The following is a 24,974-nucleotide window of genomic DNA, read 5'->3' on the forward strand; positions in this document are numbered from 1 at the left end:
GTGGTGTTGTGGTCGTCGGGAGAAGGTGTCGTGAGTTGTGGGTCGTGGGTCGTGGGGTTTTTGTGGTGGTTGTCGGTCGCGGGGTTGTCGTGGATCTGGAAAGAGGGGGACTGCAGTTTTTTTGGGTGGTGGTGGTGGCGGCGGTGGATCGGGTTGATGACGGCGGCAGTGGTCGGGTTTGGGCGGTGGTGGGTCGTGGTGGTGGCGGGTGTGTGAGTGAATGAGGGGGAAATTTTTTTTTTGATTTTTTTGAATTATTTGGTTTTTGATTTTTGTTGGATTTTTGAGAGGAATTGATTGTTCTTGATTTTTAGAGAGATGAGAGGAATGATAATTGTGTGAGATGAGAGGGAAGTGAGTGGAAAATAAATGTTATATAGTAAAATTAGTGGTTGATTAGTGGAGGTAGTGAGGGAAAGTGATTAATTAGCTTCAATCCCCTCCATTTAGCATTAATCCCTCCCTTTTCCCCTTCAATCTCAACCCTCCATCATATCTTTTCAATGGCTCCTAAGAGGACTTAGGGACTCAATGCTTTTTGGTGGACTCACTTGATCCTTCTTATATATATATATATATATATATATATATATATATATATATATATATATATATATATTATCAGCATACTTGCCAAATTTATCAGCTGAAATTTGATTCGATTTTTAAAAATTTCTGAATCTTTCCTAGTTCAATTTGATACTTGAGAAGTATCATCGTACTTGGTGTCATTTGATTTTCTTAAACTTTCCTTACTTTTTTTAATTTAAGCTGTTTCTTAAGAACAAGTCATGATATTTAATGCGATTGGATTTTGATATTTCCTTGTCAACCTGAAGGTAAAATCAAGGATGGTAGCAATGGAGACTTGCTGCAGATTTTTATCACCGCTACAAACCTACAAGGTATACAGTTAATACTGCATACAACTTAAGCGAATGCACCCAAATATCAGGGAAGTGAGCCATCTGAATGAGTCTATTCAGCCTTTTCCGTGGCATATACTCCAATCCCTTCGTCCTAATTATGTGTGTACCTTTAATTAAAATACCCCTCACGAAGAATAAAAAAGGTAAACAAATGACTGGGACGGAGGGAATATTACCCTCTTTGTCTGATTTCTATTCTGAAGTAACTGAACCCAATAATGTCGATATTTATAAACTATATAGTGCATTGTTAACTACAGAGTATTAAATTTGAGTATCCTGATCTGATATCTGCATCCCTTGATCGTTATTACAGGAAGATGTAAATATTATCAAAGAAATGGGATTAAATGCTTATAGGATTTCATTTTCATGGTCAAGAATATTGCCAAGTAAGAGCTTATCTGGCAAGTAATACTGCTATAATCTTAATTCTTGATTTGATGCGCGCAGCATTAAAGGATTGCACAACTAAGGAAATAAGCTTCTTGATAAACCCATGATTAATGATTTTCAATTGTCATCTCTTATCGTCAATTGATATTTGGATGAACTCTTAATACAGTTGTCTTGAATGAGTGTACATTTTCATTTTAGTTTATCAGTAAATTGTATAATCGTGTTGGAAGCCACTCGAAACGGCGATTGTAATAGTGTACAACGGTTTTATTCAGTTATTATTTATCAACAATCACTGGACTACGGCAATCTTAGTTCTCTGGACAAAATTTTTCGGCATTAATATTTTTCCTAGTGGTTGCGAACAATTTTGTTTTTCAGAAGGCAAGCTAAGAGCACGTGCTAACTGAACGGAATCAGATACTACAACCACCTCGTCGTCAAAGATGAAAGTTGTTAGACTTACAAGTCCAACCCAAAAGCTCCATAGAACAAAATCCCATCAAAGTTTCAGATGATCCCTTACGAGATCCCAACGACTCTTTTTCAAGAACCCAAATTGCTCAACCTTGAGTCTAAATCGCCTCACTAAGACGCAAAAACAAATGTAAGTTTGTCTTGAGGATCCATTAGCTTGACCTGGAGAGTAGCAAGCTCCACCTTACCATCAACACTACCATCCTTGCACAAACTCACCAAACCCAAAAGTATGTCAACTTTCAAAATATTCGCTCCCCCCATCTTTCCACCCATAATTCAACAAACCCAAACTAACGCCTAAAAGACAATTACAGCAGAAGCAAATTCCAAATCAGAACTCTAACTCTGGTGCCAATTGTTGTAACGGAGGCGTCCCGTTACGCAATAGTTAATTGATTTGGGTGATAAGAACAAAATATATCGAATGTAAATAAAGATGACACACATATATACGTAGTTCACCAGTCAAATAACTGGCTACGTCCACCCTGAAGGAGAGCAATTTTACTATTGTGGAGATAATAGTACAACAGTAGATCGGTACGCACGCGCTCAATAAGAGCCAAAAGTATACCCTATTCTACCAACAAAATAGTAATCTCAAAGGGACAAAAGAGACTAACCAATGAGATGAAGGACAAACGATCGTGTGGCCACCAAGATCCGAACAGACTTCTTCGATCTCCAAATTCAGACGAACGCCAATTTACTTGTGTCCGGAACAAACGGAAGCTTCCTCCCGGAGGGAATCTCACAAATCGACTCTCATAAGATTGTACTCACAAATATTATCTCTCTCTCCTAATTAACCTAGACTAATACAAAGGTCTTTATATAGATTTATTCCACCCTAAATAAGAGATCTAAACTAATTATGAAACAAAGATTATTAGAAAATTAAATAATTAATTCCATAAAACAACCGAACTACCGAAACTTACCAAAGAACCCAAACCTACGTGAAAGACGATTAACATGGAAGATTAGCTAAATGCAAGTAGGGCCCAAAACCACTTACTTCCAAGATAACAAATCATGTAGCAATTCACGCATACATGCACTAAGACAACTCCAAGGATGACTCGGACCACACACGGACCGGTCTTCCTTTGTTCTTTGATTCGTTTCTTCGTCTCGTTGTAGCTTAATCTGTCTCTGACACAAATTCAAGGCACAAATTCCTAACATTACCTTGGATAACAATATGTACTAATCACAGTATTTTTACACACCTCTTCTATTAATCCTCAAAGCTTTTTATATAACATTACAATGAAAAAGTTTGACGGGAATTGTCTTGAGCATCGGATATCATAAAAAAAATGGTAAGAAAAATGGAATCTCGATAGAGAAAAAAAATAGTAGACATTTCTTTCGCAATTGAGATGGTAAACCCACTAGCAGTCTCTGATTTGTGCCAAGTTAGTTTTCTTGACGAACTTTGTATATAACATCTACGACCTACGGTAGTTTATTCGCCCAAAAGTTGCTACGAGTTTAAGTCTGATTGGAATTCAATTTGTCCATGAACTAGCGTGAATAACAATGACGGAGCTAGGATTTTAAGTCTGTGGCTGGGGGTGAAAGGGCAATACTATATGGGGTCTTAAAAATTTTTCGAAAATTTTAATTAAAAATTTCGAAAATTTCAAAAATCAACGGGGACAGAGGCCCTGCTAGCCCCCTAGCTCAACATGCGTGACTATGTTAGATATGGACCTTACCCATTTTACTATTGTTTTATGAATGTGGATTGAAGTTTGCAAACTTGTACGAGATGTTGACAGCACCGATTTTTTCATTTACTCTCGGATTTGAATATATGGATATTCTATCCCATAAATTATGAACCAAATAATCCTTTAAGATTTCTATTGATTGTGACGATTATGTAAACATTTGAATTATCTCCTTGGATTTTCATATTCTAGCACACGAGGCAACATAGGCACATCGTAACCTATCAATATAGTCCTAGTTTTCTTATCATAAAAACTCTGATCCTAAATAAACCTCATTTATGGTTGTACTTACTATGTGTTCGTAATCTTGGTGTCAGAGCCATGTATTAGAGAATAGTATTAGAGAATAGTCTAAACCTTGGCTCTTATCTTCCAAAAAAGTATTAGAGAATAATGGGTTATCTGTAACGCCTCGTAAACAACGGGAGTACAAAATAGTATATTTTTTTAATAACAACGGAAATTACAGAGCGTTACCGCCGTATTTCCCAATACAGAGAAATACAAGGCTTACATTACTTCTTAGTACAACGCACAACATACTTCTGTGTAGAAGCATCATTGTATAGCTTAACTTCTATTCTTAGGAATAGGCGCACTGAATATTATGTTTAAACTCATTTCCTCTCTCTTTTCCTTTATACATTATCACTCTATATAACATATTTTATTGAGTGTATAAATAGACTGTCTACTTATTTACGATTCCACCGACACTTACTGTTCACTGACGCAACAGTACCCACTGACGCTACAGTAGTACAGTACCCACAGACACTTTTTTTATTATTATTTTTTTCTATAAAAACCACAAAATTAATCATTTTATCCACTCACTTTTCATTTACTTCTAATCCTAAATCTCATAAAAAAATATTCTCTCTAAATTATGGATAAATCATCCGATAATTCATCCAATAAATCACCCGATATCTCCTCCGATGAACTTTATAATCCCGTTACAAAGTCTCTTAGTGAAGTGAAGACACTTATTAGCTTGCTAATGATATTAATATGTGTATTAGTAGCAGTATTTGCAATAATTATAGTTTATCTTACGAAATAAATAACTTTTGCTTGTAATCCTCTCTTTGTTATTATTAATCATGTTACTAATCTAGTGATTTGTATATTCTTAGAAGTTTTATTATCGCCTTAATAACTTGTTAATAAATAAACACATGTGAATCATGTTTAAAAAGATAAAAATTGGATTTTTTTTATTTTTTATTTTTTGCTTTTATTAGAAATCGAACCTCGGATTTCTTAAACGATCTGAGATTCTCGGACCACTTAGGCTCCTTTCCCAAGTTGACATCTCAACTACAAAATATTACGATATTGTTTATGCTAAAACTGTTTCAACACCGATACTTTAAAACGGTAAATGACCATCTCATCTCAACTGGACTCTTTCAATTTGGGCTTTATGAAATGTTCAAATATTCCCCAATTAAAACATCATAACTCTAATCCTCAACATTCCACTAATCCACTATTATTCTTAGTAATCCACATTAATTATGTTTACAACACCACAAACCCCTTATATACTTAATCAGGCCTACTACTTTACAATCCATGGAATAATGTAATCACTTAATATCATGATCTTATTATCTTAATCGCAAATAACTTACAAAAATGTGCATTCACTAATCTAATACTTTCTTTGAAACAAAACTCTATAATCCAAATTTCACCATCACCAGCATATTTCCTAATTACTACCTAATTATTATTAACAGCCAACAACTTCCAAATTTCAATCCCTACAAAAATCAAGATTATTCACCAAATACAAATTATCCGGCCAAGACATGAAAATATTTTTTTTTTCTCCTTTCCTTTACCCTCTAATTAACTCAATATCAATCTCATTAGCATAACTCAAACGACTTATGTACAGCTCTATTAGTCATAAGTCCCTTTATAATAGCATTCATATCCTCAATCCACAATTATCTTCAAAACTCTAATAAGACTATGTGACACTCACTGATTACCTCCAAAGATATTCATCCAACTGATTACCTTTAAAGATCAGATTCATCCAACTTTATCCATAACTGTTATAACTATTTGACTTAACATATACAACTATACAAGTCCCTAAAGGCTAAAACCCAAGTTTTCTAACCTTCAATCTCTCTTTTCACTAATATCCTCAATTTATAAAATTGAAACCACAGTATTCAAATCCAAACTTTAAAATTCTCCCTCCTTCACTCCTTGTGTCTACTATATATAAATGCTTCTAAAATTCTAACTTCATAAATTTACTCAACTTAAGTTCCAACTCGCTTCTTATTTGTTTTCTCCCCTTTTCCTATATGCCTCCAACGATAAACTTGTCCTCGAACCGTAAATAAAATTCGCATTATTCACTTCCTTTCTGTACTCCTAACCCTTGCCTCTCCTTCCTCCACAAAGTTAGGCAAAACCTTCTTCTTCTGTAACAAATACGACAAACTCCTTTTCTTTTCCTTTACAAGTCAGGAATTCGAAAATCGTGACAGTCACTTAACTCAGTTTATCTATATCCTACATATATCACACCTTCTTAGTTAATATAAACTACAAAAAAACCATCATTTTCTCGAACTCGTTCAGACATAATATTTCACCATTTCTTTATTGAAAAACATCGACATTTGCTACGTTGCTGTCGTTAAGTGAATCTAGTGCACTCTACTTTGGACTATATCATCAATATTGGGCAATAAAATAAATTTATTATACCTCTATAATATTGTATATTTCATGGTTTGGGAGTCTAAATGACTAAGGTATAGTACTTCTATTTCACTCTGCATTTATGGAATTAGACTCTATTTCTCACACATCCTCTAATGTCTCTAACCCAGTGACATGACAGTATGTCTGAACCTAGTAGTTCTTTATACTTTTTTTTTCTTTTGTAAGCTATGATCTTAAAATTGTGCACATATATAGAAAGATATGTCATCAGGACCATATCAAATAGTACACTAACGATAAAGACTAAATGGACACATAAATAATATCATTAAGACAAATAACGTAATCACATAGGTTAACAAGCAGATAAATAAGATAAAATCTTATACGCTACCCATGATTCCTATGACGTCTACCCATCTCTCATTCAATTTATGTTTTTTTTATCCATATAATTTATTAAATAATTTCTTTTTTTTTTTCATTCTTTAGCCTAAGCTCTGATACCACTTTTGTAACGCTCCGTAAACAACGGGAGTACAAAATAGTATATTTTATTAATAGCAGCGGAAATTACAGAGCGTTACCGCCGTATTTCCCAATACAGAGAAATACAAGGCTTACATTATTTCTTAATACAACCGAATAACTAGTAGCAGATCTTATTGATTATATTTTAATATTATGATACATTATTCTTATTCCATTTTCTTGCGTCAACCTCACTCATGCCCTTCTCTGTTTCCTGTACCTGAAAAAGATTAATAAAATAAAGGTCAACCAACCACAGGTTGAGTATATTTCCCATAACCTCCAACGCAAATTAATATAATTCGGCTCATTATTATTGAACAGGGCCACATTACGGAGTCGAGACTCCCTTAGGCTATGCCCTCCTCCGTGTATACAGGATAACAATCTTTTCCTCTTTTTCTCTTTTTTTCTTTTTCTTTCTTTTTATCCGGATATAACGGGGCGGAGCCAATTGCCGAGCCCCCTGCCGAGCTTACTTCAGAGCTCACGTCCATGTACACGGGATAAAATAATAATGTGGTCCGGTCCCTTCCAATAATAATGTCCCCGGATGATACATTGGCCAAATGTACATCTTAGCAGTGGTATTTTAGCATTAACATTATCGTGTTAGCATTATAACATCAATTATTAACACAAACAGTACCACAGTCATATCTCACGTAAACCACATTACGTAAATTATACAAGTATAACATAACTTTATCACATAAACAATCATTCACGTACATTATAATATCAGTTGAGTAATTATAACGATAATAAACTTACTCATTATATTAACTTAAGACGAAGGGGTAGGAAATATCTTATATATATATATATATATATATATAACTGGGTTGAAACGTTGTGGATGCGCCACGTGTTAACCCAGCCTTAAATACACGTATTAATTACAGCTGAAATTAAATACAAACATGATAAATGCTGTATAAATCTCAGCAAAATATTAATTATAGTTTAATAAATTTTATTATAAAATTATATTAAATAATTATGATGATTTGATTCTAAATTTACTAAAAAGTTATTTTGATACAAATTCTAAAATGTAAATAATTACGTTCATTGTGAAAAATGCTTTCAATTGAGTATAATTTTCATTATATTTATTGAAATATTTATTTTGATATGTAGAGATGATTAAAGTGAGTGTCTCACAATATTTTACATTTACGTAAAAAAATATTTTGAGAAAGTTACAAAACTTAGACTATTAAATCCATGAAGAAAATATATTTGAAAGCGTCATTGTTTATATTAAAAATACAACTTTAAAAAAACTACTAAGAAGTTAAATACTTCGTATTACTTTTAGTTAAATATTTAATATGTTATCTTTTAAATACTTTGAAATTAAACATCAAAAAATAATATTTGTGAAAGTTCAACCTATTATATTTACATGTAATAAACTCTTAAACATCATTATATATAATTGTTTAAAAAAACAAAAGGTGCAAATTTCTCATAGATACGTTTGACACGCACATATCACATGTAAGACACAATCATAACATTTGAATAAGTTGAGTTTGAACTCTATATATATGTTTGATAGATAAATGTCACATGTTATACATCAAAAATTAAAAATTACATAGAATTATGTTCACATCATTTTGAATAAATATTAACTGATCTGAGACATAAAGTATCGTGAAATGATATAATTTGATAACTTATTGTTGATTGTTGTATAATTCGAATAAATTTTATTTTGATTAGTATGATATTTCACCAGTCACACATTTATTTATAAAACGTTGATCATGCATAATTAATTATCATTTATTAGTTTTAATTAAAACTCTTATCTATTTTATTTTAAAACATTGAAGTTAAACCTAAAAATATTAAATTTGAAAAAAAATTATTTATTAGAGAAAATATTAAAGGTCATATATGAATTATATATTTTTCTTCCATTATAATCATAAAATATTAAAACAGATCGCGCGAAGCGCGGGATACTACGTACCTAGTACCTTATAAATCTCACGGCCTAGTTAATTAACTGTATCGTAACTTGATGGCTTAGTTCCCTCCTACATTTATTTTTTAACTAGCTATTTGCCTTCGTTTTCTTGTTCGAGTGTAAATAAAATGAGCATGTATCCCTCGCTATTTATAGTTTTCTTATGTCGATTTGAAACACTAGCCTACATTCTCTATGTTTGTACGTGGCGTTCTTACCACCAAAAATGTCAATCCCTCCCCCCTAGGTTTACACGTGGTTAGTTAATTACCATGTTTTTTTTTTCAATTTTAACATGTGATACAAAAGAATAAAATACATTAAAGTTTGTAAAATATCTAGATATTTCTTTTTACGGGTTATTTTCTTTTAGATAGGTCTGGTAAAAATTCTACGGGTAAAGTTATTATTGAGTCGGATTCCAACCGAACTATTTTATTCTTAATATAGAGTCTTACTTTTACTAGATTATCATGTCTTTTGAATATTAGTAGGTCAATATATCTCCCTCTAGGATGGATTCATTTCACTTGTATACCTTTTTCGACTCTACTTGATAAAAATTCTTTTCCCTTTCAGCGAATAATTTACTTAAATCTATTAAATAATACTTTTATTCGGGGTATCACATTCTACCCCCCTTAAAATAAGTTTCGTCCTCGAAACTTGGATTATTACCTTATTGGAACAAATAAGGATATCGGCTTCGCATTTCTTGTTTTGTTTCCCAAGCTGCTTCCGTGTCATCGTGATGTGACCATGAAACCCTTACTAGTGGAATAAACTTATTCCGAAGAGCCTTTTCCTTATGATCTAAAATTTGAATCGGTTTCTCTTTGTAGGTTAGGTCATCCTTAACTTTAACTTGAACTGGAAGTAAGTTAATGAAGTGACTATGGTTAGGGATATACTTTCTTCGGAGTGACGCATGAAAAACGTCATGAATTCTAGAAAGTTCTGTTGGAAGGGATAGTCTATATGCAACATTTCCAACTCACTCTACTATCTCAAATGGTCCTATATATCTTAGACTCAATTTTCTCTATTTCTCGAATCTACTAAACCCCTTTGTAGAGGAGACCTCAAGGAAAACGAAATCACCTACTTGACATTCCACTAGTCGTCTCTTAAGTCCAGCATAATTCTTTTGACAACTTTGAGCAGCTCTCATTTTCTACATGGCATGGTTTTCACTTTATCCATGGGTTATTGAATCAAATATGGTGCAATGCCCGTTGATTCATCAATATTACTCCAACATATTGGAGATCTACTGTTTCTCCCATACAAAGCCTCAAAATGAGTCATTCAATGCTAGCATGATAACTATTATATGAAACTCGATCAAGGGCAAATGTTGTTCTCAAGACCCCTAGAATTTCAGAACACATACTCCTAACAAATGTAGGTTACTTCTCCAAGTAATCTTGTTACTTACACACTAACAAATATAGGTTAGGTTTTTGTTCCATAAAGAGCTTATTTGGTGGTATTCACGGGAACCATAAACATTGCCAAATTTGTAAAAGTAATCAACCCATTTTTGGTAAGTGTCTTTTTGTGTAAGAAAACTCTTTTCCAAAAAAATCAAAAGCTTCCTTCTCAATTTAAATGAGCAAATCATTTTTTTATTGAAGTGTATAAGATTTGTTGAAAGTTTGTAAAGCCATTTTCAAGAGTTGAAATATTTTTGAAATGTTTCTTTCAAAGACGGGTCTTCTTAAGTCACAGTGAACTACACAGTTGTTTTTTTGTAGTTAGACAATAACCCAAATTTAATGATCTCTTATAACACCCTGACTCAATCTATGACATTCTTCATCTTTGATCATCCTTGTGCAATCTTCTTTGACAATTAGAGCTCTTGAACTATAAGGTTAAAACTTAAGAGGCCCACAATTCAATAAACAATGAGATTAATTTGACTTAAGGCGTCATCAACACTTAAATAATTAAATTGGGTCTCAACATCTCTGTTTGTCCATCGATTGTAGGTGAAAAGAAGTGCTAAAGTTCAAATGAATTTCTAGGGCATTTTGAAAACTTTTCCAAAATTTCTCTAAAACTTTTCCAAAATTTCTCTAAAACTTTGTGTCACGATATGACGATATGACACAATGGTCTGGGAACTTCGTGTAATCTGACAATTTCTTTTAGGTATTTCTTTGCTAACTGTTCATATTTCCACCTGGTCTTGGTTGCTAAAGGTGTGTACTCTTGGTTGGTTGGTCTAAATCATAATATCTCGTTCATTCATTTGTGTCAAAGCCAATATTGTCACAAAGTTCACTCTTATTGACTCCCATTTCCATGATGAAATGTCCAAAGGCTGTAAACTTCCTCCTAGCCTTTAATGTTCATTTTCACTTGCTGACAGGTTATACATTTTGTGACAAATTCTAACATCTCGTACTTTCCTATGATGCCATCACTAATGTCAAATGTTTTTATACTAATTCCCGTAAAGGGTGTACTAATATAAGGTACATGAGTATTATCTTCTCCTTCTTTCAAAATTTTCACTATTAGGTACACTCATTGCTCTCACAATCATAAAACCCGTCATCATACATAATAAGTCAAACTATTTTTTTTCTAATCCCGTATCTTTTAAAATCTTCTAAACATACAATACTATTTAACTAAACCTAATTTCCTTTATCATCATATTAATCACGAATTTTCTAACTACGGGTTGGTAAACTATAAAATAGTTACCACTAAGTGCCTCTACTACCACATATGTCCTACAAATGGGATATTGAATACCTATATTACAATTCATGAGAAACTTCGACTATTTTACCTCGTCTTATGAGAACCTCTTTTTTTATTTTATCTATATGAAAATCTAATAGCCTTTCCTAGTTTGTCCAACGCACAACATACTTCTGTGTAGAAGCGTCACTGTATAGCTTAACTTCTATACTTGGGAATAAGCGCACTGAATATTATGTTTAAACTCATTTCCTCTCCCTTTTCCTTTATACATTATCACTCTATATAACTTATTTTATTGAGTGTATGAATAGACTGTCTACTTATTTACGATTCCACCGACACCTACTGTTCACTGACGCAACAGTACCCACTGACGCTACAGTAGTACAGTACCCACCGACACTTTTTTTTTATTATTATTTTTTTCAATAAAAACCACAAAATTAACCATTTTATCCACTCACTTTTCATTTACTTCTTATCCTAACTCTCATACAAAAATACTCTCTAAATTATGGATAAATCATCCGATAATTCATCCAATAAATCACCCGATATCTCCCCCGATGAGCTTTATAATTCCGTTACAAAGTCTCTTAGTGAAGTGAAGACACTCATTAGCTTGCTAATGATATTAATATGTGTATTAGTAGCAGTATTTGCAATAATTATAGTTTATCTTACGAAATAAATAACTATTGCTTGTAATCCTCTCTTTGTTATTATTAATCATGTTACTAATCTAGTGATTTGTATATTTTTAGAAGTTTTATTATCGCCTTAATAACTTGTTAATAAATAAACTACACATGTGAATCATGTTTAAAAAGATAAAAATTGGATTTTTTATATTTTTTTTTGCTTTTATTAGAAATCGAACCTCGGATTTCTTAAACGATCTGAGATTCTCGGACCACTTAGACTCATTTCCCAAGTTGACATCTCAACTACAAAACATTACGATATTGTTTATGCTAATACTGTTTCAACATCGATACTTTAAAACAGTAAATGACCATCTCATCTCAACTGGGCTCTTTCAATATGGGCTTTATGAAATGTTCAAATATTCCCCAATTAAAACATCATAACTCTAATCCTCAACATTCCACTAATCCACAATTATTCTTAGTAATCCACATTAATTATGTTTACAACACCACAAACCCCTTATATACTTAATCAGGCCTACTACTTTATAATCCATAGAATAATGTAATCACTTGATATCATGATCTTATCATCTTAATCGCAAATAACTTACAAAAATGTGCATTCACTAATCTAATACTTTCTTTGAAACAAAACTCTATAATCCAAATTTCACCATCACCAGCATATTTCCTAATTACTACCTAATTATTATTAACAGCCAACAACTTCCAAATTTCAATCCCTACAAAAATCAAGATTATTCACCAAATACAAATTATCCGGCCAAGAAATGGAAATATTTTTTTTTTCTCCTTTCCTTTACCCTCTAATTAACTCAATATCAATCTCATTAGCATAACTCAAACGACTTATGTACAGCTCTATTAGTCATAAGTCCCTTTATAATAGCATTCATATCCTCAATCCACAATTATCTTCAAAACTCTAATAAGACTATGTGACACTCACTGATTACCTCCAAAGATATTCATCCAACTGATTACCTTTAAAGATCAGATTCATCCAACTTTATCCATAACTGTAATAACTATTTGACTTAACATATACAACTATACAAGTCCCTAAAGGCTAAAACCCAAGTTTTCTAACCTTCAATCTTTCTTTTCCCTAATATCCTCAATTTATAAAATTGAAACCACGGTATTCTCATCCAAACTTTAAAATTCTCCCTCCTTCACTCCTTGTGTCTACTATATATAAATGCTTCTAAAATTCTAACTTCATAAATTTACTCAACTTAAGTTCCAACTCGCTTCTTATTTGTTTTCTCTCCTTTTCCTATATGCCTCCAACGATAAGCTTGTCCTCGAACCGTAAAGAAAATTCGCATTATTCACTTCCTTTCTATACTCCAAACCCTTGCCTTTCCTTCCTCCACAAAGTTAGGCAAAACCTTCTTCTTCTGTAACAAATACGACAAACTCCTTTTCTTTTCCTTTACAAGTCAGGAATTCGAAAATCGTGGCAGTCACTTAACTCAGTTTATCTATATCCTACATATATCACACCTTCTTAGTTAATATAAACTACAAAAAAAAAACCATCATTTTCTCGAACTCGCTCAGACATAATATTTCACCATTTCTTTATTGAAAAACATCGACATTTGCTACGTTGCTGCCGTTAAGTGAATCTAGTGCACTCTACTTTTGACTATATCATCAATATTGGGCAATAAAATAAATTTATTATACCTCTATAGTATTGTATTTTTCATGGTTTGGGAGTCTAAATGACTAAGGTATAGTACTTCTATTTCACTCTGCATTTATGGAATTAGACTCTGTTTCTCACATATCCTCTAATGTCTCTAACCTGGTGACATGACAGTAAGTCTGAACCTAGTAGTTCTTTATACTTTTTTTTTTCTTTTGTAAGCTATGATCTTAAAAGTGTGCACATATATAGAAAGATATGTCATCAGGACCATATCAAATAGTGCACTAACGATAAAGACTAAAAGGACACATAAATAATATCATTAAGACAAATAAGGTAATCACATAGGTTAACAAGCAGATAAATAAGATAAAATCTTATACCTACCTATGATTCCTATGACGTCTACCCATCTCTCATTCAATTTATGTTTTTTTTATCCATATAATTTATTAAATAATTTTATTTTTCATTCTTTATCCTAAGCTCTGATACCACTTTTGTAACGCCCTGTAATCAACGGCAGTACAAAATAGTATATTTTATTAATGGCAGCGGAAATTACAGAGCGTTACCGCCGTATTTCCCAATACAGAGAAATACAAGGCTTACATTATTTCTTAGTACAACCGAATAATTAGTTGCAGGTCTTATTGATTATATTTTAATATTATGATACATTATTCTTACTCCATTTTCTTGCGTCAATCTCACTCATGCCCTTCTCTGTTTCCTGTACCTGAAAAAGATTAATAAAATAAAGGTCAACCAACCACAGGTTGAGTATATTTCCCATAACCTCCAACTCAAATTAATATAATTCGGCTCATTATTATTGAACAGGGCCACATTACGGAGCCGAGACTCCTTTAGGCTATGCCCTCCTCCGTGTACACAGGATAACAATCTTTTCCTCTTTTTTTCTTTTTCTTTTTTCTCTTTTTCTTTCTTTTTATCCGGATATAACGGGGCGGAGCCAATTGCCGAGCCCCCTGCCGAGCTTACTTCAGAGCTCACGTCCATGTACACGGGATAAAATAATAATGTGGTCTGGTCCCTTCCAATAATAATGTCCCCGGATGATACATTGGCCAAATGTACATCTTAGCAGTGGTATTTTAACATTAACATTATCATGTTAGCATTATAACGTCAATTATTAGCAGAAACAGTACCACAGTCATATCTCACGTAAACCACATTACGTAAATTATACAAGTATAACATAACTTTATCACATAAACAATCATTAACGTACATTATAATATCAGTTGAGTAATTATAACGATAATAAACTTACTCATTATTTAAACTTAAGACGAAGGGGTAGTAAATATACCTTATAAATCTCACGGCCTAGTTAATTAAGTGTATCGTAACTTGATGGCTTAGTTCCCTCATACCTTTATTTTTTAACTAGCTATTTGCCTTCGTTTTCTTGTTCGAGTGTAAATAAAATGAGCATGTATCCCTCGCTATTTATAATTTTCTTATGTCGGTTTGATACACTAGCCTACATTCTCTATGTTTGTACGTGGCGTTCTTACCACCAAAAATGTCAACCCCTCCCCCCTATGTTTATACGTGGTTAGTTAATTACCATGTTTTTTTTTGTTTTTTTGTTTTTTTTTAAATTTTAACATGTGATACAAAAGAATAAAATACAGTAAAGTTTGTAAAATATCTAGATATTTCTTTTTACGGGTTATTTTCTTTTAGATAGGTCTACGAACTATTTTATTCTTATTATAGAGTCTTACTTTTACTAGATTCATGTCTTTTGAATATTACTAGGTCAATATATCTCCCTCTAGGATGGATTCATTTCACTTGTGTACCTTTTTCGACTCTACTTGATAAAAATTATTTTCCCTTTTAGCGAATAATTTACTTAAATCTATTAAATAATACTTTTATTCGGGGTATCACATTATCCCTTCTACTAATACCCTAAGTATGGATAAGTATGCTCTTTGGTTGCCATTCTATGGATCCTCCACATCAGAAAATTCTTACTCTGTGAAATAAGGTGTAAAGAATTAAACTATGATGTTTTTAAAAGCTTGTACCTTGAGATAAAAGTTAAGGTTATATGTTTTCTCGGTTTAGTAATTTAAGAACAAAAAAGTTAATCATTTATCCCTTCATGTTTATAAAAAAGGGAGGATAACTCATTACAATTTAAAACTTTGAAGGATAAATAAGAAATAAGGCATTCTGTTATGGTTTCGGATCTCATATCAAAAATATGGAAAATAATTCTAATATCTTACCACGAACGTCTTCTTCTCCTTTTCGCAAATCAAATGCTTGTAAATAGATTATCTTTATGAAGTAGAGTATGTAAACGAAAATAATAAAGTCCCTATTACCCAATTTCCTTTGTTAAATCCATATCGAGCCTTTACGAAACCAAATTCCACATTTCCAAAAGTTATCAAACAAGCACTTGGCACACATAAAAATACAGTTAGAGAAATTATTCTGGCCTCACAGTTAGAGGAACATTTTGTCCCAGCTACGGAAACAGAACAAATGATTCCCCTCCGACTCAATGAAGCCATGCTTCACACATGGAAAACAAGTGGTTACACCCACCTTCATTATGGAGCAGTACATTTAGCACTAGCTCTCCATGGTAGGAAGGGTCTTTCTGTTGTAGCACGAATAGCTCTACTTGATATAAGGTACAAAGAATACCAACATGCTTGTATTGCAACCACCCAGACAACACTCAATGCAGGTACTGTATTTGTCACCCTATTTCCAAATTTTAACATGGCATTAGAAGATCCGCAAATTCTTCAAAATCTTCAAATCCAGCTACAAATAACCGGAACTCCGCAAGTTGCAAATACATATGCTAAAACTCTTCACCGCCAAATGGCATATAGGGTCCAAAACCATGCAATGGATCTTAGTATTCCAAGAGATACAAATGATGCTCTCTTTATTCAACTAGAATCATAACATTGCCCATCTTGTATTCATATCCCTAGACAAATTCCTAAAAATGAACTCATTAAACTCCTCCTAGAGTCTTGGATTACCAATTATGAAAAAAAATACATGACACTAACACTCCTCTACAATCCCTAGACTCCAAAATTACCAAACAAAAACATGGCACCATTGAAATATTTTTTAAAAAAGAACTAAGTAAAAATTCTTGTGCATCAGTTTTCTGTACCGAAATAAATACTATCACTCCACTTTTCATCCCAATGAAACAAAATGAGAGTTATCTTAATATTCCTATACATTCTTTTAACTCTCTTGGAGACCCGGTATACGTATTTAAAGACAAATCAGGACACAAATTCTTTGATGTATGTGACTGTGAGAACTGCCTGATGACAGACTCAGATGAATATGACTATCCAAGGAAAAGAAATAGAAACAAAAAATCCTTTCAACAAATCCTTAAAGAAAAATATGGTCAGGAGATCCTAGTGTTGGCCTCTTAGGAGAACCAATTGGGAAAACTTTTGAATATTATGTACAATATTCAAAACAAGAAAAGTCTGCCAATTCAGAAAAAGATACCCCTACATGTTACATGTTTGATCCATACTCTTCTCAAGACACAAATTTTCCACCAACAGAGTTTAAGGAAGAAAATTCAAAACATTCTTGAAAAATCAAAAATCCAGTCATCAAAAATCCATATGGTTCAACAAAGCAAATAAGTGCTGCAGAAGCAACATTAAACTGGCAGTCGAAAAATGCACGAGCCCAAAGTAATCTGTTGCAACAAAAAGATCAGAAGATGACAATCATGGATCTTGTAGTAAAAGAGATACATCAAAAAATCTCTTCATTACATCAAGAACTCCTGCGACTTGCAACAACAGCTTCTATAGCCTCTCCACTCATTTTCCAAAAGGAGTCCAAATTAAAATTCTTAAAAGCACAATTATGCTCCTTACAAAATCCGTCAAAAACACCACCAAATATGTCATGCGGCATATTTACCCCATACCCAGTTTATACACCACCCTTTGAAAAATATCCACAACCCCTTCCTGAGCTCCGTCCAGAATCAAGCCCTTTTGGAGCATCGTCATTCCTTCCAACAAAAATTCTTGAGGAAAGACCTATAACAAAAAAGAGGCAATCTACATCAAAATATGAAAGAAAGACATCAACAATAACTCAAGTTAAACCTCCTACAACTCAAAATCCAGAACATGCCTCACAATTCATGCTCGAACATCATAATCCCATCTCCTCACTTTTAACCGGTCTGGCTAAACCAAAATCAAAAAAGCCTATGTCTCAAAGTTCAGTAGACGAGGTTTTAATGCCAGAATTTATGATGACTGAACCAACTTAAGTTGAGGAAGTTGTTGAAAGTGAGACAGAAAATCCAGAAGAACAAGACAAACCTGATACTCATCCTTTACCCGGTTAGAACCCTAAAGGTCAAGATATACCAGGTCATGGTTTCTCTTTTGACAACATTCCTCCTTCAAAATAGAGAGACAAAATATATGAAATACATGTCTGGTGTACCAAACAGCTTCTTTATCCCGGAGCTAAACTTACAACGGTAATAGATAGATTAGTATCAAGATTTTATGACCGTCTACGACAATGGTGGATTAGTCTTGGAGCTTATCGACAACTGCAAATCCGCCAAGCCTCTTCAGTTGACGCCTTCATTGGCAACATCCATAATGAATTTCTTGGTACTTGGGAGCATTACACAACCCAAGCAAGAAAAGAATTCCTTAGAATGAAATGTTGTTCATTTATGCGGAAAGACCTTGAACGACATTATGAAAGGATGTCCAAGCGGTTTTATGCTTTTGGAGGTATGGATGATGTAAATCTCAAACAAACCTATTTAAATTCCCTCCCAGAACCACTGGGAAATGAAACATCTAGGCATTTCTCTCTCAAAAACACACCTCTGAATACTGCTACATTTAGAGAACTCTATCAAATATCCCTTGCAGCTCTGAAAAAACTATGTGGCCATCAGAAGTTTTTCAAGCAACTACATGAACAAGGAAAGCTTTTAGGAAGAGCATGTGATCATCCAGAACTCTCCATCAAGTGCAGACCTAAAAAATATAGATGCACGTCCTCAGAAGGAAGGAAAAATAAGATCTACAAAAAGAAATGGAAGAAAAGGTTCCCGCAGTTATCTGAAAACAAAAAATGGAAATTTTTCAGGAAGAAAAAACAAAAAGGATTCAAAAAGTCTTATCGATGCTATATTTGCAAAAAGAAGGGGCATTATGCATTGTCAAAACAAAAAGAAAAAAGATAATCTTGTGGGATATTTGGCACAAATTGAAGATATTGATGATGCCGATATTGAGTCCCTCTTCTCCAATGATGATGAACCAACAGTTAAAACCATTTTAGTAATGGGAATGGAATTTGAAGAAGATTCATCTGGAGACTTGGACCAAGATTCTAAAGAAGATAAAGGTATTACTGACCAATTTAACAGGTTTGATCTTTGCTCCATAGAAGCCTGTAAAGCAGAACCACAAGATGATATTATTCCAACTTACCCTCTTCAGTCTTCCCCAAATACAAAAATCTACATTTTCCCAAATAAATATGACAAACCCATACATGTCATTGCATATTTTGATACTGGTGCTGCATCCTCCATAATCAAACCAAATATTCTCCCGGCATCACACTGGGAAGAATGTTTTGTGGGATTTAAAGCAGCAAATGGGCAGGTTTTTTATATATCTCTTAAGAGTAAGCCAATTTACATTCAACTATTTCCTGGTTACATACTAAAAACTAGAGTATATGGGTCTGATCTTCCTGGAAAAGACTTTATACTTGGTTTTGATGTCTTACACAGTCTCAAAAGATGTCTTGGCATCCAAAAGGCCTAAAACACAAAAATCATTTGTTACCATTGACATTAACCCCTCACTTTTATTCTTATGTAATCCTTCATTGCATAAGAGATAACATAGCCAAAACCTCATGTGCTGAGTCCCACTCTGAATTTCTCAGAAAATGCTCCTCTCCATTATGGCAAAACCCTGATTTCTTTATCACCTTGCCATTTAAAAAGAATGAAGACGTTAATCAAATAAAAACCAGCCATATGGAAATGAACCTAGATCATTACACTCTAGCTCTTCAAGAAGTTGACCAGCTACAAAAAGAAGACTTAACTGAGCCAACAACCTCCCCCCGACCTTGTAAAGCATTTTATGTCAACAAGAGAGCAGAACAAGTACGTGGAAGGCTAAGGCTAGTTATCAATTACCAACTTCTTAACCATTTCCTTACAGACGACAAATTTCCACTACCAAAACGAGAAGTCCTTTTCCAAAAACTACCCCAAGCACAAGTATTCTCAAAATTTGATCTTGAGGCGGGATTTTGGCAATTAGGAATCAAACCAGGAGAAAGGCCAAAAACAGGTTTCTGCATTCCTGATCGACATTACCAATGGAAGGTTATGCCATTTGGGTTAAAAATAGCTCCATCCTTATTCCAGAAAGCAATGATCAAGATATTTAAACCAATTCTCACAAATGCCCTGGTATACATAGATGATATTCTCTTATTTTCCACGGATATTGATTCACACTCTGCCCTGATAACAAAGTTTCATGATATCGTCCAACAATATGGGATAATGCTTTCAGAAAAGAAGATGGCCGTTGGAGAAATAAAAATTGATTTTCTTGGAATGCAAATTCCAGAGGTCAATACTATCTCCAACCTCATATCGCTACCCAACTTGAAGAGTTCGCAGATGAAAAACTCTTGTACAAGCAAATCCATCAATTTCTTGGTATTGTCAATTATATGGCAGATTTTATTCATGACCTAGCAAAGTATAGGTCAATATTATCAGCCCAGTTAAAGAAAGACGTTGCTCCATAGAACCAGAAATGCACAGAGGTAATAAGAGAGTTGAAACACATTACAAAAACTCTCCCGGCATTAAAAATCCCATCTAAAGGAAAGAGAATTCTACAGACAGATTCAAGTGATTGCTATTGGGGTGCTGCTCTACATGAAGAAGATGAGAAAGACAATAGACAGATATGTGGCTATAAGAGCGGAGCTTTCAAAGAAAGCGGGAAACACTACCACTCTACTTACAAGGAGATCCTTGCAGTTAAAAGAGGTATTGAAAAATTTGAGTTCCATCTTATCGAGCAACATTTCCTGATAGAAATGGACATGTCATCATTTCCAAAAATGATACACTTTAAGCAGAAGACTCTCCCCCAGGCACAGCTAATCCGTTGAACAAGTTGGTTTTCTCAATGGAAGTTTGATGTCAAGCACATAAAAGGAAAAGATAATTTTCTTCCATATTTAATATCAAGAACACAGCGTCAAATTTCATCAATCATCCCTATGGTTTATATGCTCAATCTTGCACAACCGGAAAAGGAGTCAATAAAATCTTTGGTAAGTCATATGCCTCAAGTTTTACAAGAAAACCTTCTCAAAAGAGCCATAACCACCAGGGGCATCGAAACTCTTCATAAACTCCTCATCTTGTACGTCCATAGATATGGATTAGATCAAGCCCCCCCCCCCTTTCTTGGTCTACCTTTCCATCCAACGTATCCATTCCTCACCACTATCAACCTAAATCCAAGACATTATGGAAGATTTCCTCGTGAAGCCTATCTCCTACTTTGGTATTTTGCTGAATTATATACTATTGGGGTGCTCATAGAGAAAGGTCAAATGTTACAGTATTTGGCAAAATGTCTTCTAACCAGAAGGAAGCCTCATTACAAACTACTGTACAAATGGTTAACATTGTTTCAAAATCCAACTCGGTGGCAAGAAAGTATCCGGGAAAAAGAAGGCCATACAATATTTATCACCTTCAAGATCACTGTCTTCCAAATCCAAGAAGGCGATGAAATCCAAGTACATCGAAGACATGACCCTCAAATTGTGGCAGGTTATAAATGATCATCATGTAAAGAAAATCATTTCCACATACGAACATGTGAACTAGCGACTCTCAATGGAGTGAAAGAATCTACCGTTGATGGAAGATTATTTTGCTCACTCACAACAAATTTGCATCATATAGACACACGTATCCTCAAGACTTTGTTCAAGAAATCAGAGAAACACTATATGGCTTTCATAGCTAGTACTCCTGGCCCAGAAGTGACTACGACCACCCAAGATACAGAGTTAATGGACATCCACGTATAATTAAAAAATATATTCCGGGTCTAAAAATATATGCCGATGAATATATGTCCAGAAGTGAAGAATGTGATTCTGATGACAGTGACAACTCAATGTGAATACCGCCCTTTTCTGGAGACAGGGGGAATAAGACAAGGAAATGTTAATAAATAAGCAAATTTACCATTAAGATAAATGGTTTGTACTAATCATGTATGCTAGGTGTAGGTGTAAGCAATATATAAGTGTTAGGTGTAAGATAAATAGGCTACAAAAGTATCTTAGGAAAAGTGCAAAGTGTAACACCAAGGTGTATAAGGTGTATGATGCATGCTTATCCTTGTGCAATGTGTATGATGCATGCTTATCCTATGCCCTTATAAAAGTAGTATAAATAGGGAATCTTGGTATCTTATGTATTCAAGCTAAGTTCAATCAAGAAAATACTTCTCTTATAAAATTATTCCCTTGTACAACTTTCTTGTTAATAATCAAAGTCCTAGTTTTCTTATCATAAAAACTCTGATCCTAATTAAACCTCCTTTGTGGTTGTACTTGTTATGTGTTCGTAATTATGAAATTCACCTTATAAAGTGAATTACTTGTGACTTGTCTCATACAATATGGTGTGACGAAGTATTACTGCTGGTTGATCCTTTAAAATAGACACAATGTAACCTATCAATATAACGGACTGTTTACTTGCGTTATCGACCTTTTTTCATCTATTTTACCAACCCCTCTATGCCATTCTATCTTCTCTCTTCATCTTTAAGTTCTTTAAAAAAAATTCAAATACTACAAATTAAATACAAGACTAAGGTTGATCAATCTAAATAATGAAATTAACTTTTGAAGTCACGATGAGAAACACGGTTAAATTTTTATGCTAACTTGATGACTTGAATTTTGCTTTTGCAGCCCATTGAATAAGCTAAATCGTACATTAAAATGAGGTATGACTGATTTTATTTTTATTTTTTCGTGGAACAAAAAAAACCAGATAAGTGCGCTTGGAAGAAACCATCACCCCTTAGGCGACTTCCTCCTAATTCATGTGAAATGTATAATCCTAGGAATTTCGTTTTCCCAGAAACTGCAATTTCTTTGATGAGCCAAACAACCTTTATAATAAATGCAGTTATTTTACTAGAAAAATGAAAGTCCTGTTATGAAATATTATTATATGGATGTCCATATCTTATAATACTCTAGAATATATTATTTTATGGAAACTCTATTTCATTGTATTGTATATATATACCCTTCATAATGGAATAAGAACATAGTTTATCTCTCTTAATATTCTCTCTAATTCTCTCATTTCTTTATTTCATAGCACGTTATCAGCACGAATCTAACCGACTGGGCGAATGAAAATAATTATTTAGATCTGATAATGAGGAGGTTCATATCAGATCTATCTCTATTATATTACTTTCACTTAACCAGGTACGCTTTTCGCAACTATTATCTATGAGTAATTAACAATGTAATTTAAGAATAATACTTCTACTAAATTGGATAATAACGCTTCGCTATGTCGCGGTAGTTTACGTAATATCACTTTTATTTATTAGTCTATTGTTGTGCATGTGATTGTAAATCTTGTACCTTTTGTCTATAACATATATAAAAGAACAAAAATTTTTGAAGCATAGCGTTAATCCAAGATTGTTAAATATTTTCGAATTTCATATGCACATCGATGATCATGGTAAAATCTTAATGAATCCTAATTCTCAATTTCTATGTTTGATTCCAATTATGTATTAAAATACTCCGTACACCGTGTTGGTTATCTTTAATCTCTTACCATGAGTTACATGCTATGCAATATCGGCCTTAATGATTGAACTTAGGTCTTAGGACCGTGATTTGAAAAATTCTAATTGTGCCTTATAAATTTACGAAATTAAAACCGTTACATGTAATGTATGTTTCAAGTGTTATGTCATCACATGTAAATTTTTAATCGCTTTATATTTTTAATATACAAATAATTTCTTTGGATGCATTTATGATATTTATAAATTAGTTTTACATATCTGTTATTATTCTACTATATAGTTAATTACTTAGAATCTTGACAATAATGGATATATGGTCAACAAGTTTTAAGAAATGACATATCACATAATTTTGGGCCTGAAGTTCCAAAAATTTATTTTACAAAGATGAGGCTTATATAATGACTTTAGTCTGACGTTCAAAGTTTTAAAGGTGTGTAATACTTTAATATCGTCTCATTAATATAATATATTCATATTTATATTGTTAAATGTAAGTGGCCAGAAGTCTACATATAAATGCTAGTGGCCCGAAGTTCAATTGAGTTTAAAGCGGTCTTTATTAAGGACAAATTTATTTGTGAATTGATTCTTGTTCACCTGAAGTTGAACAATATACTGAATCTGAATTTGGATCCATTCTTGAGAGTAAATGTGACATCTAATACAAACTCTGTCGGTAACAGAGATCGAGAACATGACATTTTGATAAGCCTAATGTTACGGCATTAATTGAGCCTAATAATATTGGCATTTGGTGAGCCAAGTAAAGAAGACTTAATTGAGCTTAATGATGTGGCCTTATTAAGCCAAAATTTATTCATTGAAAGAAATGTCAATATCGCAAAAAAGTGAATATCTCATGAAAATCCCCGTGAGACTCGTATATGCTCGAAGTTTGGTATGAGAAAGGGAAAATTATTTATGGGTGTAGATACCTTATTTATACACCTCCCGCCAACCACCCAGTGATGATTGGGCCGCATGTTTGATACGCAGAGCGATTTATGACAGTCCGTAAGTTCATCGTCAAGTGATATCTCAAACACTCAAGTCAACCCCTGGGTCGTCATCTACGCACCGATACGGTCATTTTGACAGTAATTAGAGTTCATTTGGACTCCGGGTCAAAAACCGCTTCATTTTATAAAAACCGTTTAAATGCTGAGTCGGAATATTCCGGAATGTTCTAGAATTCTCT

The 24,974-nt window shown here is 33.4% G+C and overlaps 1 long non-coding RNA gene across 1 annotated transcript in view; it reads left to right on the plus strand.

Annotated features, from left to right (window-relative positions):
• The first annotated feature begins 837 nt into the window (after positions 1–837).
• The window catches only part of LOC141614364 (uncharacterized), a 106,378-nt gene continuing 82,241 nt past the window's right edge, over positions 838–24,974 (plus strand). Inside the window, exon 1 of the long non-coding RNA XR_012529333.1 lies at positions 838–905. This is a non-coding gene — a long non-coding RNA (uncharacterized LOC141614364). The remainder of the gene's footprint in view (positions 906–24,974) is intronic.

The sequence above is a fragment of the Silene latifolia genome, chromosome 1, assembly GCF_048544455.1.
Source record: "Silene latifolia isolate original U9 population chromosome 1, ASM4854445v1, whole genome shotgun sequence".
NCBI classification, from domain to species: Eukaryota; Viridiplantae; Streptophyta; class Magnoliopsida; order Caryophyllales; family Caryophyllaceae; genus Silene; species Silene latifolia.